Source organism: Lycium barbarum, chromosome 11 (genome assembly GCF_019175385.1).
Source record: "Lycium barbarum isolate Lr01 chromosome 11, ASM1917538v2, whole genome shotgun sequence".
NCBI classification, from domain to species: domain Eukaryota; kingdom Viridiplantae; phylum Streptophyta; class Magnoliopsida; order Solanales; family Solanaceae; genus Lycium; species Lycium barbarum.
This window is the reverse complement of record NC_083347.1, coordinates 29050241-29064036: the sequence shown is the minus strand read 5'-3', so window position 1 is coordinate 29064036 and position 13796 is coordinate 29050241.

Here is a 13796-nt window from a genome sequence, read left to right as displayed (position 1 = left end):
TCATCGTGCAAAGCTGATGCTTTTACTAATTTTAATTTTAAAAAAAGTCTGTTCCATTTACTTTTATTAGTTACTTCAAAAATCTATTTAAAACTTCGTTGTCTCCACCCATCAGACACTACCAAAGATGATTGCTTGGTTCGTTACTTTCTGTTTCTTTTTTTTTTAATTCTCTTTTTTTGCCTTTCAAAATTTTCTCTTTATTTGTATTTAATGATTTTTTTAATTGGGCTTTCTGGAGTGATTTTCTTTGCTCGACTGAAATATTCAGCGAAAATACAACATATATTTCAAACTAGTGATCGGATTATGCGTTAAGGACAAACTACAATGTAAAATGGTAAAGCTAAATATTATGTCATTTTGATTTAATTTTTTTTTTGTGCACCCACTCATTGAAAAAAGATTACTTTATAAGTTTGAACACCTTTAGCTGGAATCCTGGCTCCGCTACTGTATGAAGCACATTGTACTTCCATTGTAAACCTACACTTCTCATAATTTGTTTTATCCTGCATTGTTAACCAACTTTCACCAAAAAATTCATCAGAGAATGCTCAGGAATCATCTTCTTCTTTACCCCTTTTAAAATTGTATACATTCAACATGGTGCTTGGTATATACCATCTTCATATAGTTTAACACAACCACAAGTACTCCACTGTCATCGAGTGAGAACCCTATTGAATCTTATCTATCTCACCCCTTCTGTTCTCATGTCCGGCGATAAATTCTACCCTGACATTTCAAGACTATTTGGGAATTGGAACGCAGCGTATCAAGATCAATGTGATGCTATAGTGGAAAGTACAATGAGGCAGGTGCATAGCATCGCTGAGTCTAACAAGGGTCGTCACGGAGTGTTGGAATTATCTGCGGATGTAAAATTGGTATACTACCATGTTTTTGATGATAGGATTTTGTTTCCGGAAGAGCATGGTATGGTGCCAGCTAGTAAGTCATCCATGTAGTTATTACTACTCAGTAAATTTTTTATTGGGCTCTCTGGAGTGATTTTCTTTGCTCGACTGAAATATTCAGCGAAAATACAAATTATATTTTAAACTAGTGATTGGATTATGCGTTAAGGACAAATTACAATGCAATTTTTTGTTTTGTTTTTTGGTGTACTCACTCATTGAAAAAAAATTACTTTATAAGCTTGAATACCTTTAGCTAGAACTCTGACTCCGCCACTACTTCGAATACAACCTCTTCATATCCAAACTTTTATTGGTTTAGTCCTTTAAGCTTCTACCGATTATTCATAACCTATAAAACATGACATCAAAGTGTCAAATCACCTTAATCAGTTTGCCCATTTTCCCCTTAGTGTCAAATCACCTTAATCACTTTGCCCATTTTCCCCTTCTTTGTCAGGAACAATATTGGTATGCTTCCTTTCCATCATTTTTGTTGTATTTCATTCTTTTGAAATAGATCTCATAATTTTCTGTAAGTTCATTTTGGAATCTGATTAATAATACTACACTATCTGCTTAATTTGTTCATCTGCTCTAATGTTCAATAACTGAGCAAATATTGTTATTTTGTAATATAAAAAGTTTTGATAATTTTTTTTGGACTTTGCAGTTGGAATAATCCTTTGCACATCAATGGTATTGAGAATTTTGACCTATCAAAGATGTTGTTAGAGGTATATCTTGACCCAATTGTATTTGCTCAGCCATCATTTATTAAAAAACCAAAATAGTAGCATAAAGCAACCGGTGGAGCGAGGGGGCGACTGATCTGCCTTCTTCGTCATTGGAACGACCAAGCCCGGTGACCCGAGCATTCGCAGCCGTTGGTCCGTGCGGCCGTTGGTCCGAGTAGCCGTTGGTCCGTGTGGCCGTTGGTCCGTGTGGCCGTTGGTCCGAGTAGCCGTTGGTCCGGGTGGCCGTTGCACGCGGGTCAAGCGCCAGTAACGTCCTGTCCTGGTCAACTACCCACCATGCATGTGTCAGACGGCGTCGTCAGTCTAATCCCACCAAATCCGTGCAGAGTTGTCCTTATTGCTATTATTTTATTAGCTCACATCATATGAGACCCATGGAGGTCACACTATAAATAGAGCACATCCCCCTCCTTTGTAAGGGCTGACTCCCTGGGATCAACAACATTTTTGTACTAGAAGATATATAAAAATCTCTCTCTCAATATTAGATTTTGATCCGGAATCATTGTGTTCATCTCTATTACTTGTTCAAACAAATAATACTTATATGTTAGTAGATGTATAAATCCACAGTGGTCCTCTAAGCATCATCGTTTTCTTCACATCTTAACCATACGAATCTTGTATCCATCAAATATATCGAGATTCAAATACATATCCTATACCCGCGTACAAATTCAATTGATTTACCAAATTCGGGGTAAACAATAAACTTATCATCTTTTAAGATCAACAACAAGATAAAAATTAAAAAACATTGTTAATTAAATAATAAAAAATCACAGTTAATTCATGTCTGCTCAAACTTTCAAATGAATTTTTGATGGAACATAATAAAATCTCACACACAAAAATGAATGAAGGCGGAACAGTAGGTACGCAATTACATCTAACACACATAAATAATTTTAGGTATATTTGAATTGTATGTTTCCTATTTTTGCTGTCACAAATAACAAAAGGATGAATATATTTTTATTATTTTGTAGGAAAATACAGAGGTAAGGAAGTTTCTATCTGCATGTCTCTTACTTTCGTGAACGTTGGGGTGGAACATACATAACACATTACTATTATATATATGAGCAAATGTGGGGACTTTTGTAGTCCTCACAATAATTTTCCAATTTTTTAAAAAAATTTTAATTAATTACTTTTAGGTCCTAATCTTATTTATTTAAGTCAATTTTTTTTTTGTTTTTTGTTTTTTGTTTTTTGTTTTTAAGGTCTACTTTTCAAAAGCTATCGAATCTGGGGACTTTTGTAGTCCTCACAATAATTTCCAAAATTTTGTAAAATTATTTAATTAATTACTTTTAGGTCCTAATCTTATTTATTTAAGTCAATTTTTTTTATTTTTGTTTTTAAGGTCTACTTTTGAAAAGCTATCGAACCTCTTACCTCATTTTTCATGTTCTTTGGTTTTCTGGTTGGTGCTCGATATCCGCATTTGAGCCCAATTAATCCAGATAATTCGCACTGTATCGCGCCTATTCGGGGGGAGCGCTTCCTCCAAAGATTTTTTCCATATCCATGTTCGAACCCCTAATCCCTAATTAAGAGAGGAGCAGCTCCATCCGCTGCACAAGTTAAATTATGTATTTGTCTTAAAAGTTCATTAATTATGTATAGATTATTTATTTAGAACTAAATAACTTCAGAAAATTAGGATACATAAGTTATAAATGTCAAATTCTGGCTTCACATTTTATTTGAAGTAAATAATTTCATCAAAATGGAAGTTAAAATATTAAAGGAGTGGAATGAAAATTTTGCTTTCATATAACTACCCACTTGTGGGACTACAATGGGTATATGATTGTTGTTGTACACTTATACTAACACAAATTATATTTCTTTAGTTAAAATATCTACTTTTATATCTTGAGTTTGGGCCCGGGCCGAACCCCTAATTCCTAATTAAGAGAGGAGCAGCTACATCCGCTGCACAAGTTAAATTATGTATTTGTCTTAACAGTTCATTAACTATGTATAGATTATTTATTTAGAACTAAATAACTTCAGAAAATTAGGATACATAAGTTATAAATGTCAAATTCTGGCTCCACATTTGATTTGAAGTAAATAATTTCATCAAAATGGAAGTTAAAATATTAAAGGAGTGGAATGAATTTTTTTTTTTCATCTAACTACCCACTTGTGGGATTACAATGGGTATATGGTTGTTGTTGTTGTTGTTGTTGTTGTACACTTGTACTAACACAAATTATATTTCTTTAATTAAAATATCTACTTTTATATCTTGAGTTTGGGCCCGGGCTTAGCACGGGCCTCACATAACTAGTGTTGTCTATAAGGGAGTATTAGGTTAGGAACAATCATATCATATGTCGACACTTAATTATGTCAAAATTTATTTCATTACACATCACAACTACCTAACTAAATCTAAGTTCAACATTGCAGGTTTAGACGATTCATAGTATTTTGCATTGAACAATCAAGCCGCTAAATGTTTATCAAATTCAGCGTGTACTTTCTTTCTTTCACATTTTCAATTACTCATTACATGCATGTTATAATATGATCCATTTTGTTATAAGGGAGTATTAGGTTAGGAACAATCATATCATATGTCGACACTTAATTATGTCAAAATTTATTTCATTACACATCACAACTACCTAACTAAATCTAAGTTCAACATTGCAGGTTTAGACGATTCATAGTATTTTGCATTGAACAATCAAGCCGCTAAATGTTTATCAAATTCAGCGTGTACTTTCTTTCTTTCACATTTTCAATTACTCATTACATGCATGTTATAATATGATCCATTTTGTTATAAAAAATTCTTAGCAAATTCAGCTTGTAGTTTCTTCAAATTTTCAATTACTCAATATTAAACGCATGTTATAATATTATTTATATCATTCTATAAATTCTATAATCTATGCTAATTGAATTGGGACACACATGCAACGCACGTTTCCAGAAACTATATATATATATATATATATATATATATATTGTGCTGAAGATAAAACTCAATGCAACAAAATAATGCTCAAACAATAGCGGATCTTTTAATATATATATTCAGCTTGATTGGTTTCTTTTCTTCTTTTTAGATATTTCAGCGATATAATTTAAAAGAGGGGAAATAAAATTAAATAAAAAAGTGAGATTTTGATAGAATCAAATTCATCATCACCCAGTCCGAGTCCTTCATTGTAATAGACTTAACGAGTAAAAATGAATTGAATAAAACGAAGAAGCAAGTCGATATCGTCTAAGTCGCATTTATATGTAACCTCTTGGCCGCTGATCTATTCCCATAAAAACCTGAATTATGTGAAGAAGCAAAAGCATCGCCTATTGCTTATATTGGTTCAAATGTCTCCTCTTGGCTGCTTAGATATTTACTTGAAAACTTGAAATTAAAATGAAGAAGCGAAGCAGCCTCACATCTTATATATGCACTCTTGGCTGTTGAGCTTGATAAGTCGTGGATTTTAGGACTTTTTACATCCACTACTTATACTTTTTGAATAGTCTTTTCAAGTATTTGTTTGTGTTTTCGTGTGTTTCATGTGTTTACAAATTTTGTGAGTCGAGGACAAAAGAGGGACAAAATGGAACAAAAAGAGCAAAAGAGCATAAAGTTGTGGCAAACATGCGGCACCGCAAGTTGGACTTGCGGCCGCATCTTTTGCCCAGAGAAATGACAGTGCGCTGAACAAAGATCCTCAACGTGCAATGAGAATGCGGCACCGCAACTTCGGAGTTGCGGCTGCATCTTCGGAGTTGCGGCCGCATCTTCGGAGTTGCGGCCACATCTTGGAGGCCCGAACACCCAGTGAGCCAAGCTACATGCCTTAATTTGTGAAGCAGATGTGGCACCGCAAACTCATGTTGTGGCCGCATCTTAAGAAGGATTGAGAAGAAATGCTGATTGTTTTGCGGTTGCAAACTCATGTTGCGGCCGCAAACTTGGGTCGCAAGTCGTAAATTTTCCCGAAATTTGACTTTTTGTCCTCCCTCTATAAATACTTGTACCTACTGCTCTGTGCACATTATTGAATATTCCTCACTTTTCACTTTTCAGTTGTCTTTTAGCATAGAGAGAGTTTTGAATATCATTTATTGTGGAAGCTTTTGAGAAGATTCTCATCTTTTTGTCATCATCTCCATTAACATTATTGTAAGCTCATGAATATTCTCTTTGCTACTACTTTTTATTTAATGAGTATGAATAGCTAAACCATTTAGCTAAGATTGTGGGACCAAATGTGTTAGTTATATGATTGAGTTTTGTATTCATCCTCCATTTATGTGTAAAGATGCTCTTCTATTTACTCTTCAACCTTTAATGTCATTTAGTGATGTACAACATTATTTGTGCCTAGTTGCTTTTCCTTTGCTTGAGAAAGAAAAGGAAAGTTAGGAAAAGAGTAAATAACAAGGATTTGAGGCTTATAAGCCTCATCTAATAACTTGAGCTAGAGATTGGAAAGTTACTTGAGATAAAATGGGTGTTCATATTTTCCACATTCTAACGCTTGAGAAAGCTTAGTAATGATATTTTATCAATTTGGTTGAGAAAATTTTGATAAACTCTTGTGTCCCATATTTAATTGCATCCACACATATAAAGGAGTTGGATCAATACCCAGTTGCATTACTTTTCATTGGAACCACAACCTTAGTGCCTTTAGTAATTGTTAATAAAAAATCAAGAATTCTCTTACCAATGGTCATGACAAATATTAAAACCAAAATTTTGTACATTCCCGTCTCTAGAAATATAGACTATTAGTCAAGCATTACACTTAACAAGTTTATTTCTTCATTGTATTCTCTGTGGGATTCGACCCTAATCTCGTTGGGTTCTATATTTGACAACGACCGCTTACTCCTATTTTAAAGGTGTAATTTGGGCGTATAAGAGCTATGAATGACTCTCAACTATAATGCAAATTCATACAGTTGATTTAATAAATATGTCACTTGAAAAATGTCAAAAAACTCACATAATTGTGTAAACATGACTTGGAATTCATTAATGCACCTAACCCGCACATCACAAGCCGCACGCACTCTTACTAAGATCGGAATCACTCATTAATGCTCCTTAACCACACATCACAAGCTGCGCTCTTACTAAGATTAGAACCCTATACGGCGGAAATGTATATTACACAAACATATAGATCAGATCCCATTTCTTCCCTAAAATGCACCTCCATTCCAAATTTGCAAACATTCTTTCCCAATTCTGTTCATCTCTCATTTGTTACATTTTTTGAGTTGTGTTTATTTTGACAATTACAAAGTAAAAATTTCTTATTTATGCTTTAGCATATGATTATTGTTAGTTTTGTTTTTATGCTTTGAATCAAGAAATTTAAAGAGAAAAATATATTACATCCTTATGAAATCAACAAATCTATGAAGAGTGCTAGAATTCTAAATTCTTACCTCCATGACAATAGATGATAAAAACAATTTTTGAGATAAATTGAAGTAATGAAATGGATGGAGCTAGACAAGAGTGTGCTAATTTTTGATAAATTCCTTTGGAACGTAGAATGAAGCAATAAATGTAGGGTTTAATAGTGGAGCATTTTGTTAAAAGACAAAAGAATATGTGCGTTTGATATGCTGACAAGGACATTTAGGAGAATTAAAGTGCTATAACTGATCTGTTTGGCTAGGTTAATTATCAAAATTAATTAATTTTGAGAAGTATTTTTTATCAAAAATTTCTTTGTCAGTATCGTATGCTTGGTCAATATTTTCAAAAAAATACTTTTAAGTATCAAATTACAAAAAAAGATATAGATAAAATTTTCACATATTTATCATTCAGTAAGGTGGCTCACTGAAATAATTAAGCACTTATTGTTTTTAACGAATTAATGTTAGATTTAATAAGATATGAGCATCATTCGAAAGATTTAACATTATCTAAATACGTAAGTAAACTTGTCCATAATGTGATGGTAACCATTGATTGATAAAATGATAGCCAAAGTCTCTTGTTGGACAGCCATACAATTTTGTTATGCTAGGAGAATACTGTTGGTCCAGACAGTTCTTTTGTGGTATTCATGCTTAGTGGGCACAATTTATTAGATAGAATCAAAATAACAATCATAAAATGAAGAAGGAAATCGATATCGTCTCAGTCTTGTTTATATGTCTCCGCTTAATCGTTGATCTATTCCTTTAAAAACTTGAATTAAGTGAAGAAGCAAAATAGTATTGCCTTTCTCTTATATTGGTTCAAAGGTCTCCTCTTGGCCGCTTAGATATTTCCTTGAAAACTTGAAATCAAAATGAAGAAGCGAACCAGTCAGTATCTCGCGTCTTATAGTGAGTGCACACTTGGTTACTGGGCTGTTCCTTGAAAACTAAATTTTTTCAAATTCGGCAATTCAAATTTATTATTTGTCAAATAAAGACGAGAAGGACTTATAAAGTGCAACGGTATGAACATGCGAGAGTTCTAAATCAGTTATTGCGAATAATATCCTTTTATTGTTGTGGTAATTGTGATATTTTAACACCAATTGAGAAAGATATTCAAAATTTATCATCTATTTCTTTTACTTTTGGTATTTATATCTTATTTTATTTTTATTTTTTGTAGTTTTTCATGTGTTTTAATTTTCAGTAGAATACGCGACAATTCTATTTTTATAATACTAGTCTATCGGCACCTCCGTTGCACGTGTATCGAGTTTTGTGGTATTCAGTATTGTAAAATAATATCGATAATATTAAAATAAAACTTCAAAAAATGTAAGTATACATGAAAGAAAAAAGTAATGTTCCCGTGAATGATCAATGTGGATCGTATGATGTTGTTTGTCGAGGTTAAAAGGATTGGATGTTGTAAGAGAATATTTTCCGTGATCATTCTCATTCCTTGAATTGGTTAATATACAACATTTACAACATAATTGTAGGCTACAAATTAGGAACTAATTTGACTAATATAATTCTAACATACACTATCCTAAAATAGAAGATTACAAAATATATTTGACTAAATATTTACATAGTCTAACACACCCCCGCAGTCAAAGCGGTAGGTTTACGAACGGATAGACTGTCCCGAAAATCATCAAATAGTACGCGCGGAAGACCTTTGGTGAAAATGTCGGCAATCTGATAACGGGACGGAACATGTAGGACACGAACCTCTCCACGTCTAACCTTTTCACGAACAAAATGAATGTCCATTTCAATATGCTTGGTACATTGATGTTGTACCGGATTTCCAAACAAATAAATGGCACTCACATTGTCACAATAGACCAAAGTTGCTTTACGAATAGGACAATTGAGTTGAAGCAACAGATTACGAATCCAACAAGATTCAGAGACAACATTAGCAACCCCTCTGTATTCAGCTTCAGCACTAGACTTAGATAGAGCGGGTTGGCGCTTTGAAGACCAAGAAATCAAGTTATCCCCAAGATATACACAATAACCCGATGTGGAGCGTCGAGTGTCTGGACATCCACCCCAATCAGCATCTGTATATGACAGTAGTGACTGTAGAGAGGTTTTGTATAAATGTGTACCAAAATCAATCGTACCTCGAATGTAACGCAAGATGCGTTTTAATGCTTCGATATGCTCGACTTTGGGATCATGCATAAACAAGCAAACCTGTTGGACTGCGAACGATATGTCTGGCCGAGTAAATGTCAAGTATTGCAAATCACCTGCCAGCCGACGGTACTTCGTAGGATCTTCATATGGGGTGCTCGAATTGACGCTGAGTTTCCCTTTTGTATCAACTGGTGTGGGGAAAGGCTTACATTGTGACATGCCTGCCCTGTCAAGAATATCCTTTGCATAAGAACTCTGAGACATGAATAGGCTATTTTTGTCCCGGGAGACGGCAATCCCCAAAAAATAGCTCAACGGACCCAAGTCTTTCATTGCAAATTCTGTAGCTAACTTGGACATAATTCTGAGTCTGAGAGAGTCTGAAGATGCAGTTAGAATAATATCATCCACATATAACAGAATGTAAGCAGTATCCTGTCCACGACAATAAGTGAAGAGAGAGTTGTCAGACGTACTATGTGAGAAACCAATGGTTGCCACAAAATCAGCAAAACGCTGATACCATACCCGGGGTGCCTGTTTCAAGCCATAAAGAGACTTACGCAAGAGACAAACATAATCGGGACGAGCCGGATCTCGGAATCGCAGGGGCTGATACATATAGACGGTCTCATTCAAGTTGCCATGCAAGAAAGCATTCTTTACATCAAGTTGGTGAATGGGCCAAGAGTGAGATAAAGCAATAGTAAGTACCACACGGATAGTTGCCGGTTTGACGACCGGACTGAAAGTCTCGTCACAATCAACACCTTCCCGTTGAGACCTGCCATCACCTACAAGACGGGCTTTATACCTCTCAAAAGAACCATCAGATTTCTTTTTATGCCGAAAAATCCATAAATACCGAATAATATTAGCATTTGAGGGACGAGGGACCAACTCCCAAGTATTACTATCAATAAGAGCATTATATTAATCTTGCATAGCATTTTTCCAATTCGGGCCATTAAGCGCACCAACTGGATTCCGGGGAATAGGGGAGATGGAATTGTTGGTGACACTTAAGGCTTGATTATGGTATTTCAAGTTTGGCTTAAATATCCCATATTAACTACGTGTAGTCATGCGAGGAGCGGGTAAGGGGCTGGCAGGGGTGGGGCTGCTGCCATGGTGGGGGGATGGCAGCGAGTGAGGGGCTGGCAGCGAGGGAGATGGAGAGGCTGGCAGTGACTTGACTGCTCGCAGTGACGGGAGTTGGCGGGCAGCTGGAGTGGTGGGAGGTATTTGCGGGACAGGCGACGAGGGAGGAGCAGCGGCCTGGTCATGCAACAAATGGATTCTCAATGGAGAATTATCATCACCCAAAAACTCATATGAGGTAGAAGATGGACTATTTATTTGTGAAAATGGAAAAGAGTTTTCATCAAACCACATATGCCGAGCTATGATTATTTTTCGGCTCGATGGATCATAGCATTTGTATCCCCGATGATTAGAAGGATACCCCAGGAAAACACACGGAGTGGACCTAGAATGAAGCTTATGAATTTGTGTGGATGGAAAGAGAGGAAAGCATAGACAACCAAAAACTCGGAGATGAGAGTAGGATGGATTCTTTTGATAAAAATTCTGAGTGGGTGTCTTATATGCTAAGATTTTAGAGGGGAGAATATTGTGTAGGTACGTTGCCATGGCCAAGGCGTGATGCTAATAGGAGGGGGACATAGATGCATGGGCAAGGAGTGTACGAACAATATTATTTATGGATTTAAAATTTTCCGTTCCGCCTTACCATTTTGGGGTGAGGTGTGCGGGCAATAAAATCTTAAAAGCATCCCGTTTTGGTCACAAAATTTATGAAAAGGACCATTATCAAATTCACGCCCGTTGTCACATTGAAAGGTTTTGATTTCTTTTTCAAACTAAGTGCGAATGAAAGTCCGGAAAGACAAGAAACAATCATAAACTTGGGACTTTGTTTTGATGGGAAAAGTCCAAACAAAATTAGTGTAATTGTCAAGAAACAAAACATAATATCTGTGACCAGAAGAGCTAAGTACAGGTGAAGTCCATAAATCACTGTGAACAATGTCAAATGGCATAGTAGTAGTTGAAAGAGAGTCATAAAAAGGCATTTTAATTAATTTCCCCAAAGGACATGAATGACAAACATTATTTCGAGCCTTATTACATTCAATCAAATTACTACTACGCAAATAACTAAGAATTACATCCCCGAGATGACCTAAACGGGAGTGCCAAATATGAGGAGAGATGACGGTAAAAGCAGATGGTGCGGAAGGCGAGATGGATCGATAAGTTTTGAAGAATGGATAAAGATCACCCGAACTCTCACATCTCATGAGTTTGCTCCCCGTCCGTAAATCCTTCACAGAAAAGCCAAAAGGATCAAATTCAACAAAAACCATATTATCGATAGTAAATTTACGAACAGAAATAAGGTTTTTGATGAGTTTAGGTGCATGTAAAACATTTTTCAGGTTTAAGGAGGGATTTACTTGAAGAGATGTATGACCATAACCACGAATCGGAATCATGTTACCATTACCAACAACAATGCCATTATTTTTGCTCAATTGATAGTAAGACGAGAGAGTACCTTGGGAGTTGGTCATGTGGGATGTGGCTCCGGTGTCCATGTACCAATTGCTGTCATTGGGCGGATTCAAAGACATTGTGTGCATAGCATGATCAATATCTGTGGGTGCATACCCACCATGTGATGACGGGGCTGCCGAGTAGAAAGACTGTGGAGGACGAGCACCGAGAACTCCTTGCTGTGACGAGGCTGGGTGTGGTTGCTGCCACCCAGCAGTGGGGTACGGGCACGGTGGGGTGGCCCACGACTGTGGCCTCCAGGCAGCCCACGGTGGAAAGAACCACGACGGGGCAGTGGACCCCTGGTGCTGCGATGCAGCGGGCTGGTTGGCCTGGGCGTTATGCCGGCTGCCCCCGCCGCTGCTTTGCCCATTGTCGGCGCTACCGCGGTTGTTGTTGCGGTTGCCGCCACTGTGACCGCGGTTGTTCTTCTTTCCACGATTGTTAGAATTTCTTCGATTGTTGAAAGTATTTTCAGAATTGTTGGGCTGCCCATTACCAAAGAAATTATGAGGATTAATATTGTGGGAAATGAGAGCAGCATTCGACCCGGAGTCGTGAATGGCGTCCTCGCCATGGCTGTCTTCCTCAAGTTCGAGCATCGACCGGACAACGTCAAAAGATGGGAGAGGAGTACGGTGCTGCACCGTCGTTCGAAAGGTTTTATATTCTTCCGATAATCCTCGCAGAAGAAGAAGCACAAGTCGTTCGTCGGAAACTTTGTGGCCGACGTTGGCGAGATTGTTTGCAAGAACTTTTAGCCTGGTGCAGTATGCTTTCACATTCGGAAAATCCACCAATTTGGTGTTGGTGAATTTTGCATCAAGAGCAAGAGCCCTAGCTGATTTGTTGTCCTGAAAGAGATGAACAAGGCGATTCCAAGCCTTGGCTGCGGTGTCCTCTTGATGAATGATCGTGTTGAGAAGATCATTCGATATTGTACCATATATCCATTGCCGAACGATGTCATCTAGCCGTTCCCATAGAGCCTTCGTAGCAAGTTTCTCGGCTGTAGGTGCCGGGGGTGGCACGGTGGGGGAGGCAGGAGGTAGTATGTGGTCTATCACCATGTTTGCTCGGCAATGGAGCTTGAAGAGGGTAGCCCAGTTATTGTATTGGCTTCCTTCATAATCAAGAACAATAGGAATGCATGATTTGATATTGGTGACTGTAGTCGCAGGGTGCAACATGGACGCGACAACCATGGAGAAGAGGAGGAGGAAGGGCCGAAGAGGAGGAAAAACGAAAGAGGTGGTCGGCGGCTAGGGTTAGGATGCTAAGGTTTTAGGAGAGACCTAGTCTGATACCATGTAAGAGAATATTTGCCGTGATCATTCTCATTCCTTGAATTGGTTAATATACAACATTTACAACATAATTGTAAGCTATAAATTAGGAACTAATTTGATTAATATAATTCTAACATACGCTATCCTAAAATAGAAGATTACAAAATATATTTGACTAAATATTTACATAGTCTAACAAATGTAATCTTAACCTACGAAGATGAACAACCAAAATTTAAATTTGGATAAGAAAATATTCTTTTAGAAATCTTATTTTCTTTTGTGATTACTGTTATAGTTTGTAGTTGTACACAATCAATTAATTAGTAAGACATTTTCTCATTTGGCTAAATTTTAGCCTGTTGTCCATTATATATTGTTGTATATATATTTTTTAGTATTGAGCTAAAGATAAAACTCAACACAACAACATAATGTTCAAACAATATCTGTTCTTCTAATATATCATATATTCAGCTGTCAAGACCCAACTCGTGGGTCGAGCGGGCACTCACACCTTCCCCCCCCCCCCCCCCCCACACACACACACACACTCCCGGTGGGTGAACACTTCCCTTACTACACATCATTCTATATAATCATACGGAATTAAACACGGTTAGATAAGTGGTCTAGATATATATAAATATTAAGTAATGTGC